At 39.1% G+C, this 16,711-nt stretch overlaps 1 pseudogene; it reads left to right on the top strand.

Annotated features, from left to right (window-relative positions):
* The first annotated feature begins 3,537 nt into the window (after nucleotides 1-3,537).
* Nucleotides 3,538-16,711, top strand: part of LOC149193703 (chromatin-remodeling ATPase INO80 pseudogene) — a 51,040-nt pseudogene continuing 37,866 nt past the window's right edge.

Here is a 16,711-nt window from a genome sequence, read left to right as displayed (position 1 = left end):
ATCCAGTTCTTCCCATGGTAGGAAGAAGTTTGACAAGTCGAAAGTATGATGCTTTCATTGTCATGAGGTGGGCCATTTTGCTGCAAATTGTCCACAGAGGAAATCCAAGGGATCCGTGGAAGGATCAGAAGGTGAGGCACTTGCTTCACAACTCGATTTGGATTTCACACTCTTCGCATGCATGGTTTCATCCATGGTGGGAAGTGGTTTGTTTCTTGACAGTGGAGCTTCTTTCCACATGACCAACGACAAGAGTTTGTTTAGTACTTTGGAGGAGAAATATCTCCAGATACTCATAGCGATGGGTAATGATGAAAAGTATAGTGTCTCAGGTGTAGGGATAGTTATTTTTCAGAGGGAGCATGGAGCTCGCCTTACCTTGACCGATGTCAAGTATGTACCAGGACTGAAGAGAAACTTGGTGTCGCTTGCGATGCTGGAAGATAGAGGCTATGACGTAGTCTTCAGTAAGGGAAAGGTTTTCCTTAGACACATCATCAGTAGACAAGTCAAGCAGATCGGTTCACAGGTCAAGAACCTTTATGCTCTGGAGGTTCAAGATGCATGCAAATCCTTGAGCAGCAAGGCAACTGATGGAGACTTGGTGGTTGAGAGGGAGAGTATATTACCTCTCAACATGCAGTGCCAGAAGAAGTCTTTGATGATTGTGGAGGAGCCATGATTGGTGCAACAACTTCAGGAGGTTGTGGAGTAGCCATAACAGGGGAAGCTGAGTGGCGACTAAGTAGAGACATCTACTCAATGCAGAGACCTCCAGTAGGGGAAAACTTCGAGCCAGGTGGGTAGAGGGATCACATGTAGCCATACCTCCAGGTAGGAGGTGGGGTGATGTGGAGTGATCGTCCTAAGGAGGGGCAGGATCCCTGAGGTACCGAACCTCTCTGATTCAACTTTGCTACATGAGCCCCAATGAGGAGTAGCAATACTGATTGAGTGGGTAGAGACATATTCGAATGGAGCGGCAGAGAGAGATACAGTGCAGGAGTCCTAGGATTGTGTAGAGCTATCAGGCTGTAGTAATGCAAGAGGAACAGGAGTGTTTCACTACTGCAGGGTAGCACAAATATGTGTGCAATGGTGTGAGATGCATGGAGTGTTGTAGCAGCTTAGAGGTCAGAGAGGGAGTACTTGTCAGCAGCAAGTAGAGCTTCCGCATCAGAGTATGTTTCTAGCCCAACAGAGAGGTTAGTTGGGAGTTTTTTTTTTCTGAGAGTTGTTGGAGCAAACACACTTGGTAGATGTGTTGCATGTAGAACATTCTAGAGGTACATGATCAGGTTCGTGTTGAAGATTTCCTATTGAGAGGGAGTGTTGAAAATAGCAACAAAAAATGATAAAAATAGTAGTTTGGTTACCAGTGCTGGATTGGGAAAGAGGGAATTAAAAATGGAAGTGATAAAAACAACATTCTATTTTTAGCAGTTCAGTATGGATTCCTATTTTAGTCAGTCCCTGGACTAGAAATAGGAAGTAAAATTTGAATTTCAACTTAATAGTTGTTTGAAAATAAATTAATTAATTCACCATGAGTTAATTAGTTCTGAAAAATCAAACATGAAGTCTATGTGAGGACATGTAACAGTTTATCTATTAATTAAGGAATTTGTCCATCAGTTAAAGAGATAAGGATGAGTTCTAATTTGAGTTGTAATTAGTTGGCTCAGTTAACTGAGTCAAGTTCAGTTAGATTGATTTAAATAGTTTGTTTAAATTAATGTGAGTTCAGTTAGTTAATCCATGCTTGCATATAACTGCTGCACTTAAGCTAACTGAAGATTCTCTCATGAATAACTCATGCATATTAGTTCAGACACAGACCCAGTTGAGATCAGAGAAGGGACAATGTACTATCAGTTGGATGAATATTTTTCCTATAAAGGAATCTCATCCATGATGAGGATTTATCTCCTTCAGGATTGAGTAGTTGGATCAGAGGTTAGTGAGTGTGTGAAGAGGCAAATTCACACAAGTGGCTGCACTAGACCCCAATCAGAATTGTGAAAAGAAATAGGAGGCTTGGAGGGCAGACCAGAGGTTAGATAGAGGCCTTTAACTATCTATGAGCAAAAAATCTTTATTGTTTGATTACATAGAGAGAAGGATAGATTGCGAGTTGATTCTTTTTTTAACTTGAAGAATATTTCCACTTGTAAGATAATACAGAGTTGGGGTTTTAGGTTGGTGCTTTCCCCAGTGATATATCTTCTGTGTTATGGCTGATTACTTCCCATTCTCAGTTATATATGTTCATGCTTGAAGTTGCTCATGTTCGATTAAGCTTCCGCTAAATTGTTTGTAGAAGTAGATCATGTGTTTGCTTTAGTACATTGCAATACCAGGTGATCTACATTGGGAATTTCTACAAATTACAACCATCTTGACATTGCTCTGGAAAATGGTCCTCACGCATCAACATCTAGTTTATTGGAGATAGAAGAGGGAGTTTCTTTTAAAATTCCACCAGTTTATGAAAAATTAACACCATCTATGAACTTGCCAAACTTTATAGATGTTCAAATAGAGGAGAGTTTTTTGAAGGGTAGGCTAGGTTTGAGATCTTTGTCTGCCATGATGGCTGCTAAATTAGACATCAAAATTGTGTTGGAATGGGAGAACCTTCCACAAAGTATGAAACTCTTCAGGGTGGATTGAAAGTGCTATAATAATCATGTGACTCAAGCCAAAAAAAAAATTCTGCAGGTATTTGATTATGATTTGGAATCATTTCCAGCACAACAGGAATCATCAGATATTCAAAGATTGATTATGTCTGAAACAGGTAAATTACAATTTTGTTATGTGAGGGTCTTGGAGAAAGGTGGTAGCTATGAGGTTATTAAATGAAAGCTAACAAAGAAGCATCCCATACAAAAATATCCATCTGTGGTTGAAAGGGAGGATGCTGAGAAAATTCCAAAGAATTGGGCCAACATTGTCAAAAGAAACTTTCTAAAACACCATAAAAATTTCTCATTATATCACAGAAAAGAATCAAATGATGCTAAAAAAATTGCAGAATATTGCCAAAATTAGGTTAAATATAGATTTGCATGGTCCTTCAAGTTGATGAAGGTTGCATTAATGCGCACCAGGAAATTATCTTGAGATATACTTCTATTCTGGAAAAAAAAGACAAAGAACAGATTCAAATATGTAAAAAGGAAGAGAGGGATGTAGTGGGAGCTTTGAATCATGAGGAAGAGCTTAGAGAAGCTAAAAGGAAACAACAAAGGCTAAACTTTTTACTTTCATAGACAAAGCCTTACAGTCATTTCATGCAGAATAAAACAACTTCTCAGCCTACTGAACCTTCAATGCTAGTTGTTGGAGCCTCTTTCCGAAGATTTGGGTCAAAAAATATATGATTCCATACCGTTGGAGGAAGAAAATATAGAAGAAATTGCATTTAAAGAAGAATCCATTAGAGTTGAAAAGAACATAATCTATGAACAAATAGAAATGAAATAAACGAGTGCATTTGATGACGAGTGTTTAAAATTTCATGGAGCTGATAGCATGACACTAGAGGGTGCAGTTGAAGGTTCTAGCAACATGGATTTTCTCAATCCTTCTTGATTTCCTCTTACCTCATCGATGCAAACACCAAAAATGTTCACTCGTATTCTAATAAATTAACAACTCAAGGGTCTTGAATGGTTTTTAATTTTTTACGAAAAGGGATTGAATGGCATCCTAGCTGATGAAATGGGTTTAGGTAAGGCCATTCAAAAAATGGCATTCTTAACCCATTTAGCTAAGGCAAAGAAAATATGGGGACCATTTCTTGTGGTTTCACCTGATTGATGAAATTGGAAGGTTCTTTCTTGATTTTATATCTCTCGCTTACTGGGGTAATGAATGGATTGTACTTCAAAAAATTATAAATCCTAAACGACTTTATCGAAGGGAAGAAAATTTTCATATAATTGTCACAAGATACTAGCTCCCTGTAACTGAAGTGATCTAGGTGGATGTTGGTAGCCACCCACCTATCCCACTTGGACCCCCACAACTGTCTCTTTAAGTTTTTCAATTTCCGTAATTGTAGCACAATTTACTATTTTTAGCAGTTTTTCAGGTCCTGAACTTCCGAAGCTGTTTTGAGTCCCTAAACGATGTTTTTTGGGAAATATGGGAGTAACATGGGTACATGGACCAATGTTGCTCTTCTCAAGTTATAGTTCTCAGACAGATCTTTCTAATGAGCTATTGTACGCGTCAAATGGAGATCGGGTGCCAAAATTACGACCTGGGGAAGGTGATGTACCAATTTACCCAAACAGGGCCCACAATTTGCCATTTCATCTTCTAGGGTTAGGTTTTGGGATGCTAAGGGTTTTCCATTGTTTCTCAATAACAAATAGGCCTTTGAGCCTCATTGTAACACAGTTCAGAGGCATGTAGCCGCCACATCTCTTCTTAGAGATAAGCTACCATTGCCCTAGCTGGTGTATTTCCATTTCTGTTTGTAAGCATATTTCAGTATTTTACATTAATGAAATGAAGTATTATTTCCGCTGCATCTCTATGTTTATGGTTATCTCTGTAATTTTTTGTGTTCCTGCTTAAATTCAGATCACTGGTATTAGAGTGGTCTACTTTTTCTTTGTTTTTCTTTGCATGTCCCCAACGAGGTCGGGATATAAGGAGTTAGGGCTTTAACTGGTCCAACATTTGCAAGACCAGCCTTGCAGATCCTGACGACCTCCCATGGTGGATGAGAGGAAAGATGAGGGGGCAGGAGATCCTATCAAAATATTGCTTGAAGAAGCCCTCAAGCGACAATGGAATGCAATGATGCACAACTTTGTGCAGATCCTTTAGCAGCTACCAAGAGGTGATGCATTGGCTTCCAGCAACTACTTTGGAAATGCCACACCCTTCAAGGTACAAGTTAATTTTGAAATCCCCATATTCGAGGGTCAAATAGATGCAGATGCCATAGATAAATGGTTAAATCTACTAGAGGGTTATTTTTCTGTTCATGAATTTTCAAGTCAGGAAAAGATTGTTTTCACTCTTCTCAAAGTAGCCCCCCACGTCAAGGACTGGTGGGAAACCTACTGCAAGAAGAAGGATGAAAGTACAGACTCACTTTTCTTAGCTGCACCCACTTGGAATTCCTTCCAGGATGCCATCAAGGAGTAGTACTACCTTGTCAAAAGCTATGAGGACAAATACATAAAGTGGACCACACTGCGGCAGGGACGAGACCAAGATGTGCCAGAGTTCACAAATTTTTTTCATACCCTCCGCACATAGCTGTGTATCAAATATTCTAAGCTACATCTGCTACTAAAATACCGTGGCTGGCTACACAGATACATCTAGGAAGATATGGAGTTCCTGAACATCTCCTCGCTCAGCACAACGTACCGATCACTGTCAAGATCAAGTAGAAGTTTAAACAGAAGCAGCGAGACTTTGGATCTGCAAATACGAAGACCAAAGGACAAAGCCAAGGCGCGATGACCCAAGGAAACTCGTCGAAGCCACAAGAAAAGAAAAACACCACAAATTCGAAGAAGGACATAGGAAAGTGGTGTGAGTTCCGCAAGAGTCCCAATCATAACACAAGTGAGTGTCAGACCAAGTAGTCACTGGTGGCCGAGTTGAAGGCTTCCGAATCAGATTCATGTTTCGACCCTGAGTCAGAACTTGATAAGGGAAATGGAAAAGGGAAGAAGATCATTGATGCGGAGCCTAGCGCCATTGTTGCCATCGCCAAGATCCAGAAGAATGAGCTTGAAGATCCAGAGGAGGGGGAGCATCTTTTCCACTCACATATGTGGGTGAAGGGTTCATCACTACAAATCATTGTCGACAATGACAGCCAAAAGAACCTCATTTTAGCAGAGGTCGTGAAGCGGTTGGGCCTACTGAATACACCACACCATAGTTGTACAGTATCGGGTGGCTTCACCAAGGATGAGATCTCTGAGTTTGCTAATAGTGGACACACCTTCCTTACAGCATCAAACCCTTCATAGATGAGGTATTGTGTGATGTTACACCTCTGGATGTTTGTGATGCACTATTAGGCCAGCCATACCAGTGGAGGCGACATGCTGTGTATGAGTCAAGCCCTCGTGTTGTCATTATTTCTTTGTGTAATTCATTATATAGGATACTGGAGGTAGCCCCACCTACCACCACCTCTTTGATCACTACCAAGAAAGCCAGTAAGCTCATCTCCTAGACTAGGAAATTCATTTTCTGTCTGGTTCGCTCCCAAATTAATGGGAAGATCATCACCACATCCATGACCCCCGTGAAAGGTTCCTCCACGCAGTAGCAGCAGCAAAGGGATACGGTCATGATAGAACATAGGAACAATTTCTCCTCACCAATAGGGGTACCACACAAGCTTCAGGTGGGCAACAAAGTTTGGTTGCATCTGCAAAAAGAATGCCTTACAAGAGCCCATTAGAAGCTCCAACCACACTAACATGGTCCTTACACCATTACCAAGGGTGTGGGAAATAATGTTTTGGAGCACAACATTCCTCCATTCCTTTGCTTGCATCAAGTGTTCAATGTGGAACACCCTCGACCATGCTTCCCACCATTATTGGACACATCAGAGATTGCAGAATAGCTCACCAGGGACGAAGATCAGCAAATGGAGAAACTCAACGCAATGGGGACGATTGCTTCCTAAGGGAGGAGGAATGATCTAGGTGGATGTTGGTGGCCACCCACCAATCCCACTTAGTCCCCCACAACTGCCTCTTTCAATTTTTCAGTTTCCGTAATTGTAGCATAATTTACTATTTTTAGCAGTTTTTCGGGTCTTGAACTTCTAAAGCCATATTGAGGCCCTAAACAATATTTTTTGGGAAATATGGGAGCAACATGGGTCGACGAGCCAATCCTTCTCTTCCCAAAGTTATAGTTCTTAGGCAGATCTTTCTAACGAGCTATTGTACGCATCAAACAGAGATCGGGTGCCAAAGTTACGACCTCGGGAAGTTGATGTACAAATTTACCCAAAAGGGGTCCACAATTTGGTGTTTCATCTTCTAGGGTTAGGTTTTGGGATGTTAAGGGTTTTCCATTGTTTCTCAACAATAAATAGGCCTTCAAGCCTCATTGTAACACAGTTCAGAGGTATGTAGCCGCCATATCTCTTCTTAAAGGTAAGCTACCATCGCCCTAGCTGGTGTATTTCCATTTTGGTTTGTAAGAATATTTCAGTATTTTACATTAATGAAATGAAGTTTTATTTCCACTGCATCTCTATCTTTATGGTTATCTCTATAATTTGTTGCATTCCTACTTAAATCCAGATCATGAAGAGAAGTACTTAAGGTGAGTTAAATGGAAATATATGGTTTTAGATGAAGCTCAAGTGATTAAGAGTTCTGTTGATGGTGCTAAACCCACCAACATGTTAGGGGATCTCTCTCGTAAGAAGTTCCAACTATACCTCAGACCATTTGGAGTAGGAGTCCTAGCAGTGGGTAGTACGGTATTGCCTCGACTGCGGTTGCACGCAAAGGTAAGTAAGATGTCCTTGTTGGCAGCAAGGGTGTGACCTTGCAACAAGTCAAGGAAGGTGCATGAAAGGCTCTAACACGCATAAGGGGGAGTGAGTGCGTCCCTTAGAAACTTGTGATAACACACAATTTGAAGGGGAACACATGAGCAGAAATACGTCATGAGATGGAAATCAATAGCTGATTATCCAAAGTGATGGATTATACTAACAATGCACTTCGATAAGATTCATACAAACACATACATAATAGTCCATACATACATGCATAAATAACAACTACATACATCATTAGAGTAACCAGGATAGCCGAACTACAATAACAACATATGCATAAAATGTGTTGGCTCTGTTATATTAAAAGAGTGAAACATCCAATCATACATACTGTTGTACATTAAGAAACTAGTTTCCTAGATGTGGAGAAATTGTGCTTAAGACATTAATGATTATTTTTTTTGTCACTTATTTGTCACTTCATTTTTTGTTGTATTCTTAAATGAAGGACTTGGAAAACTTGGTCTTTATCTCTTAATACATATGTGACCGGAAAATCTCATAATGCCATTTGTTGCTAGATATAAATGATGAATGAAGAAAGCTTGAAGGAGAAGTTAAAGATAATATGCTGCTTAACACAGAACCTACTATCCATCACTTAGAAGAATTATGAAGATGAGAACTTAATCATAGACAATATGCTGCTTGACACATAAACTATTATCTACGACCCTTGGAGGAGTTAAAGATAATATGCTGCCTTACATAGAAACTATTATCTATAACTTAGAAAGGAAGGTGAAAACTTCAAGTATATGAGCGCTCTTTTAAGGGATTTTAACTTTATCTACATAAGCAAATAAAGACCTGCAACTTCAGTACTATACTTGAAAGAGGAAAACATAAGATGACACATGGTAGAGAAGTTACAAAATTATACCCAACAATTCATGGAAACTTCTGATTCTTTCATTAACCAACAGCTATATCAGGAATACAGTAGCTTAGTCTCTAGGTTTTCCAAAATTCGAACCCTTTCTCTGTAAATATCTCCCCTTTTATACATTTGTGAAATAGTTGTTGATCTATGAAACTGTCAAACTACGAAACTATTTCCCTAACTATCTGAATTAAAAACTGTTACAGAATTTTACAGAGGGTAAAAGAAACCTCAAAGAACATGAAATAATAGGAATATAATTGAATTTAGAAGAGGACGATAATTGCTAGCTTGCTCTATTAATCCGCTGTCGATTTCCTCTGTATATGCCTTAATGATATTTAATTCATTTTAGCCGTAATGAAATTTGTTTGACTTTTGTAAACCTGGGCATATGCATGTATCAGGCGCATTTCAATTGGCCAAAACACAAAAGAACCACACCAATTACCTTCATTTAAATTCCTCTCTAACATCAATTTTTCCCTTTACATAGCGAAATCAACACAAACCTTTAATTAATACGGAACTCAAAAAGAATTAATTTTACCTCATAAATCCATCGAATCCGCCCTTCCAATGCTCCACTGACTTTCCATTGCAAATCGCAATCGGCTTTCAATTGGTGTGTCAATCCAAAACTTAATGATACGTGATATAACAGATGCGACAAGAAAATTAAACATAATATATGTAATATCAGGTCCGGCCTATCGCAAATCACAATCGATGGAACCCATATACCCAAACCTTAACGATTTGTGATACGGCAGACCCACCGAAATTATAAAACACTTATAATTCTTCATAAACCTTAGTTTAATCTTTCATTAATCCTTCGTTAATTCTTCAATCAGGACTCTATACTCAACCCTTCATTAAACTCCACCCAATCTTTAATTCCACATATATATAACCAAATCCACTCTATAACTATGGTTATTCACCTTTTCCTTGGTTCCCGTACATTACTTGATGTTTCCCTTTATCACAATATCGCATTATCATATTAGGCCATTACGTGCCTCCTTTGCCTCTTGCATGCGATATGTGATTACAACCGGACTTCAAATAACTTAAAGTCGCACCTATAACCTCTTCATTTCTGCCCTTCCAATTCCTTTATCAGGCCTTTCTCCGCCGTCAATCTTGTCCTCGATCCAATGACTGATGTCTTTTTCCGATCATTAAACTAGCTCGATGATTTTGTGATTGTTGATCTAGACCCGCTTGATCTGACAGTCCAAAATGATGTCAGGTGGAACACTTACGCGAGGTTTAATGCCTTTTCGGACCCGGTGGGAATTATAAACTCTCAACCTATAAAAGTTCAAGTTCAGCTTTGGAATTAACCAGCGTGCATCTTCTGACCCAATATCCGTCAATTTCACCCATCTGTAGATCTGACGATCCAGATCAATTTCCGACTTTCTCCTTTCACCAATGCTTAGATTGAATATTCACTGTTCATTTCTTAGCTCTATCTTATGACTTAATCCTGACCGCTCATCATGAACAAATCTCGTCTGTTGATCTTCTATATCCAATGGTTCCTATGCATTTATTCTTCATCTCTTTGCTACTCTCATACTTGGGTTTTTACATTGTTTTTCAATGTCTCCTCTATGTTTCGGGTTTCTTCAATGTTCTAGGTCTTTCGCTATGTCATTATCACTTCTTCCTCTTGATTTTATGTTTTTAGAAATATTTTCAAGTTCTTGAATGAAAAATGAATACTAGAAGCAACAAAATGCATGTTACAACATCTGGCTCCACCTAGGGATAGTGCTTTTTCCATAGAAGCACTAAGAACCGCAGATTAGTGCCTTCACTTTGGGCATCGAATCATATATTTCTTCGCATAAATTTAAATTCTATGGCATTTGTACACTGATTCCACTCCAGTATTCACAATGAAATGACACTTATTCTTCAAAACTAGAAGTAATTCTTTAAGTATTTCCCATTGACAGGTAGTTGTAGAGTTTCACAATCAAGATTCTCAAGAATGAAGGTATTATTGGATCTTACTTTAGCAATTCTAAAAGGGCCATACCAAAGAGGATCAAACTTCCCATGTTTACCCTTACCTTCTCTTCTAGTATCCCATATCAATACTAAATCTGCAACTTTAAAATCATTTTCCTTGGTTTTTCTGTCAAAAATATTTTTCATCTTGGATTGATACAAAATCAAGTTGTCTCTTACCTTGTCCCTGTTCTCGCTTAGCTCTTTCACTTTATTCATTCTTCTTGTCAAAGCATTTGGTTCTTCTTTTGCCTCTTGAATCATTGTAATCACTGGCTTCACAAGTTGACTTGGAAACAGAGCCTGAGTTCCATATACTAATTCAAAAGGTGATTCCCCTGTAGATCTTCTTGTAGTTACTCTAGTAGCCCACAGAGCAAACTTTAACTTAGAATCTTAGTCTCTTTGATTTTCTGCAATATTTTTCTTAAGGATCTTCATCAAAGTTTTGTTAGTAGATTTAGCTAATCCATTTCCTTGTGGATGCTAAGCTATTGAATGGGACAAAATAACATTATACTTGTGAAAAAAAGTAATGAACTAACTTGAATTAAAGACCTCAGCGTTGTCTGTTATAATTTTGATGGGGCATCCAAATCTACTAAAAATATTCTCCTCCAGGAAATTCATTACTATCTGATCAGTTGCTTTCTTAGTAGGGATTTCCTCTACCCATTTGGTGAAATAATCAGTTGCTCTGAGAACCCACTTGTGTTGTCCACTTGAAGGTGGATTAATCTCTCCTACAAAATCCAATCCCCATTGTCTGAATGGTTCCTCTTTGAAAACTGGAATCAGAGGTAAAGGAGCCAATCTCTTTTTCTCAGCAAAAAGCTGACACTTCTGACAACTTCCAACAAAATTATATGTATCACCAAACAAAGTAGGCCAATAGAATCCTTCCTAAAGAATTTTATGTGCAGTCATCTTCCAACTATAATGTCCTCCACATAACCCCTCATGATAATCTTTGATTGTTCCTGTAAACTGATCCTCTATTAAACATAATAATAAAGTTCCAACAGGATCCTTCTAGTATAAACTACCTTCCACAATCATATATGGCTGCGCTTTGACCTTTATTGCTCTATACTTTGTTCTATCTAGAGATTGGGGGCAGGAAAGAAAGCATAAATACTGAATTATATGCTTATATCATTCTAAACACAAAAACTTATACCTGATTGATGAGCCCCAGAAATGGGTAACTATATGGGCTCATTCTGCCTATTATTTTCATTTAATTCACCATTCTCCATATTTTTTTGCATGTTTTTGAATATATTTATGTCAATAGAGTGAATGGGGATAGTCACTTTGCCACATAGTCTAATGAGTGTTTATTGCATATTTTCGGACATTTTTGGACCAAGACCAGACATTTATGAGCAAATTGGTAGCCAAACTCAAGGAAACATGGCTGAGGATTTACAGGAGGGGTGTCTCCTTCATTAATGACCCCTTCCTTGAGTTCTCCATCAACAACTTGGAGTACAAGAGCCAACAAATGATGATTCCAAGGGGCAACCAAGTAGTTCTAGTGAAGTTGTTGTTATCTGCAGTTTTAGGTAGCCGAGTTCCTAAAGTTTAGGAGGATTGTTGGGAGTCCTCACTTGTATAAATAAGAAAGCTTCAAGCCTTAGTAGGTTAGCCATTTGATAGTCTATTTTCGCACTTTAGTGCAGCCTTGTACTCAGCTCATTTTCGAGCTCGTTTTGCAGATAGTTCGGTGATGTAACTATTATTTTTTTATCAATGAAGATGAATCTAGCTTTGAACTAGCACTGATCTTTCCTAGAGGGTTGAAGCTCTTGGGTTTGGGCCAAACCCAAGTGCCTAGTACCTCCTTTGTGTATTTATATGTTCTTTTCTTGCATTCATGAAATAATTCCTGTTGTTTAGGTTAAATCTTGCTTTGTTACTTAGGTTGCTTTTGATGATTAGAATAGTTGTTCTTGCTTCAGGATTGATTAGATAGTTTGCTGCAATAATAGAAAAAGATCCAAAAAGGCTACCAAGCAGGCCTTGATCTCCTTTCTCCCTCCTTGGGACCATGATTTGAGATCAAGGCACTCTTGCCGCCACCAAAACACTATTTTTGCTTTCTAATGCAATTGCTAGTGTGAGATTTCGAGTTAGAGAAGTTGACGTGAGTTGTATTTACATGCTTAGATTTGTTCTTTTTTAGTCTCCATGGATTTCTTGCATAACTTCCTGTCCATAAAGTTATTTTCAGCACTTTTCTGGTTTTTAGGTCAAAATTAGGTTAAAATAGGTAAAACTCTGTTTTTTTAGTTCTTGCTTGGGTAAGTTTTCAAAAGTAAGTGTGCAGCCTACTTGTAGAACACTCTAGTTTATCATTCTTCCATCACACAACCTACTCCAGTTCATCTCCCAAGATTCTCCCACTCATTCACCATACTTTCCCAAACTGTCCTAATTTCTGTGTTTTTGTGTAAAATTGCTTTCTTGACCTTTGAACAAATCTAACTATCTCCTTCATTCCTGATCTTCATTGAGAAAGTCCTAGACCCCTTAACATCTCCATCCAACCTTCGTTTCCCTTTTCCACCCAATTTTCCACCTTCAAACCTCCAAAAACCACTTTCGGCCTCCTCTTGTAGATCCTCATGTAGAACCTCCTGTAGATCCCCTGCAGCCTCCTGTAGAAGTTCATGCGAGTGATTTTTCAAAGTCTGATCGTAATGGAAGTCTCCAGAAGGGTACTAGTGACTTATTAGGACCTCTCCACACCTTATTCACCTCCTACAAATGCCAATGCCATCTCCCTTCGCCACCAAACCTCTGCACAGTCACAACTAGTCAAAACACAAGCATAATAATTCTGCATAAAATTGCTCAAAAGTACAAAAAGATGATTTCTTCTCATTTTCCTTTAGAAGTAGCTTAAATACATGCATTTTACCTTTTCAATAGTCAATGGCATCCATTTCATTATTTTCCATCTCTTTTCTTGCAAAATTAGGGTTAGTGGGTAAAACTAGGGTTTGGTAGGGTTTGCGTTTGTTAAACTCACATGGATAGGAAAACAATAGGAAAGATAAATCAGTGAGTACAATTTTTATTAACAAAAGATGTACATTTATAGTACAATAGGTGACTCTTGGGATTCAGATCCCAAGGTCTCTTGGACTGCTTTGTCCATTCAACTTCCACGCTAACCCTTTAGGATTAGGTGTCCAACATTCCCCCCCTTAATCCGAAGGGTTATGTATGAGTCCAAGAAGAGAGCTGTAATACAAAATGTGCAAAAAATGCATGGCAGCACTAGGCTGAATGTGCTCTATGAAATGTTGGTAAAAAAGGGCGGTGGTTTAAGGATGACCACCAACACTGGAACGCTTAGTGCAGTTCCCGGAACTCTTCCAATACTGGCAAGAAACTGAAGTTTTCTGCTAGAGGAAGTGTTCTCAATCTGTGATGGTTTAAGGATGACCAACAACTCTGGAATGCTTAATGCAATTCCTGGAACTCTTCCAATACTGGCAAGAAGCTGGTGTCTTCTGCTAGAGGAAGTGTTCTCAATCTGTGATAGTTTAAGGATGACCAACAACTCTGTAATTCCTGGAACTCTTCCAAAACTGGCAAGAAGCTGGAGTCTTCTGCTAGAGGAAGTGTCCCAGATTGCCAACTGAAGGCATGTTCAGGCATCTTTGTCTCTGGCTGCAACTCTGAAACTGGTGTGGCAGGTTGTGGCTCAGGCTCGCTTGATGTGACTTTGAAGCTTGTAGATGACCATCATTTCCCCCCCTGTCAGGTACAAGGTGAGAAGATGGAGAAAACTCAACTGCAAGACTGTTCAATATTCTGGAACAAGTTCTGACATGTGTTTGGAATATCTTCTTGGCTGTTGATGCCCATTGCCAAGAAGCGATCCATCCAAGATGAATCTTTGTTCTTGCAGGACGTTTGTTTTTGAAGCATCTGTGTGAAGAATGACTGGTTTTATGACAATGCTTACATGGATGAAGATCAAAACAGTGATCTTTCAAATGGCCAACTCGATCACAGTGTTGGCATTTCACGATCTGTTGTTGTTGCTGTTATGGAAGAGAGGCAGAGTCTGGAACAGCTGAAGCTGAACTGTCATGAGGAGCAGTTGAACTGTCATAAATGAATCCAGCACTCTGAAACTGAATGGGCTTGGCATAGTCTGGAATATGAAAGGACAAGTCCTTGTCATATCCAAGACCAGTTCTGTGCTTGTTGTGAACAAGCTGTTCCCAAGGTCTGATGATGGGCTTGGGAAGTGCAGACTGAATTTCTGCATCTGCATGTACAACTGCTGCTTTATTTGAATGAACTGTACCATTATTGACTTGCTGTTCATGGGAGTCTGTTTCATTGTTCTGAACAGAAACAGGTTCAGAATGATGACTCCACTGCTGTAATTCTTCCTGCTGTAGCTTTGTCTCAAGCTGCAAAAACTCAATATCTTCTTGTACATTATACAAACAGGTTCTAATATCAACTAGAGAAACTTTGCTTATTCTCACTGTATCATGATCTGAGGAATGTATGAGAGTTTTTAAGAATTCTAATATTTCAGTAATTTGAGTCATTTCTTGATATCTTTACTAAACAGAAAAAATATATCTAGAATCTCTCTCTAAAAATTAGCCCAAGCAGAACAAAAGCTTCTTCCTTCCCTTCAAATTTACAAAATCAATAGGTTTTCTCTGTCAACAGCAAAACTCTTCTCATGGCAGCCAAAGTTTAACCCATCCGCTCTCAGTTCAAAAATGCAACAGACTGTCCAATATTAAATGCCAACCACAGGGTCGAAGATTTCTCCTTAGATTTGGGCCACAAAATTGCTTCAGCCTGTGTCAATGTGTCTCTGAAATGGGAGGCAAATGATGTCTCTGACCTTAATCACCCACAATATATTTCTGAAATGAAGGACCAATGCCTCAGACCTGCAAGTTTGTCTAGAGTTTTTAGCAGAAATATTTACCAAAGGAGGGCCGCAGACATATACTTCGAATCTACTTTAAAATGTCAAACAATGGTATTGAAGCACAACCATAGTTTTGAGCTTCCAGATCTGTGCTTTTAGCCTCAGAAGAACACTACAAATTCTCAACAATTTCTTCCACAAAAAAATGCACACTATCAATGCAATTGAAAAAATGCGCAAGGATTATATCAGTCATAAATTTGTCTTGAATTTCCAGTTAGCAAACACAAAGAAAGATCCCGGGAATTCAGTGGAGTTCGTCGTTCAAACCCTCTTGGGATTTTAAAGGCTCTGATATAATCCCAGGGGCCATATCTTCTGCGAATTCTAGAAGGCTCTGATCATCTGAGGCGCCTCTGAACACTGCATTGCTGACGAAATCCAGACTCGAATTTTCCAAATTCGGGGTCTCAGTTACAGGCAAATCACACAAGTAAATTGTAGTTGATCTTTCGTCGAACAGCATGGGCATGAGATCGAACCCGTAACCTGTTGCAAGCTGTGCAGCTTCGAGCTTCACGGTCTTGACACTATCAATGCTCTTATCGGCCTCCTCTGTTATCTCTGAATCATTTGAGCGACATGATACTTCGGTCGCAGCTATATAATTTCTTGGATGATTGGAGAAGAGAGAAAACTACTCTTGCAAATCGTTCTTCACATTGTCTTGCTGCCACTCGATTCTATAGCTTCCAGATTCTCCCTTCTGACGCAGTCAATGTGAGCGGAAACTTTGCTTCTTTGTAAGACAGTCACTTACGTTAGTGCCCCAATGCACATGCTGCAAGTCGTGTTGCCTCACATTCAAGTTATATATAAAAACACATCCATTAACCAAGGTTTTAGGTCATGCGGAGCAAGTTGGACAGAGAGGTATGAGAGAGCGGTATGGAGAGATGTATGAGGTGGTTTGGTATCACAGTTTAATATTCACTGTGATATGGAGTGGTATGTATGAACCCACAGTGGGAAGAGACATTCATAGGGCATAATGGTTACAACCGGAGGGACCAATCTTGTGCGTATTCGGCCACTATTCTCCAAGAGAGACAAAAGATGACGACAAGAGATCTTATAGAGAAAATCCTTCCTGTAATCGATTTCAATTTCCACAATTTAATGGTGGCTATTGGGTTGTGAACAGTTAGACCAACATTATATACGAACCGACATGAAACAACTCCATCACATATATAAAGCATGAGTTGAGATTAATCAACGCGCACATAAATCAACGCTCTGA

The sequence above is a fragment of the Pinus tabuliformis genome, chromosome 2_2, assembly GCF_031772625.1.
Source record: "Pinus tabuliformis cultivar Carrire ecotype Pingquan chromosome 2_2, CPIR1, whole genome shotgun sequence".
In the NCBI taxonomy this organism is placed as follows: Eukaryota; Viridiplantae; Streptophyta; class Pinopsida; order Pinales; family Pinaceae; genus Pinus; species Pinus tabuliformis.
Note: the sequence above shows the minus strand (reverse complement) of the source record. Positions and strands in the feature narration are given on the sequence as shown.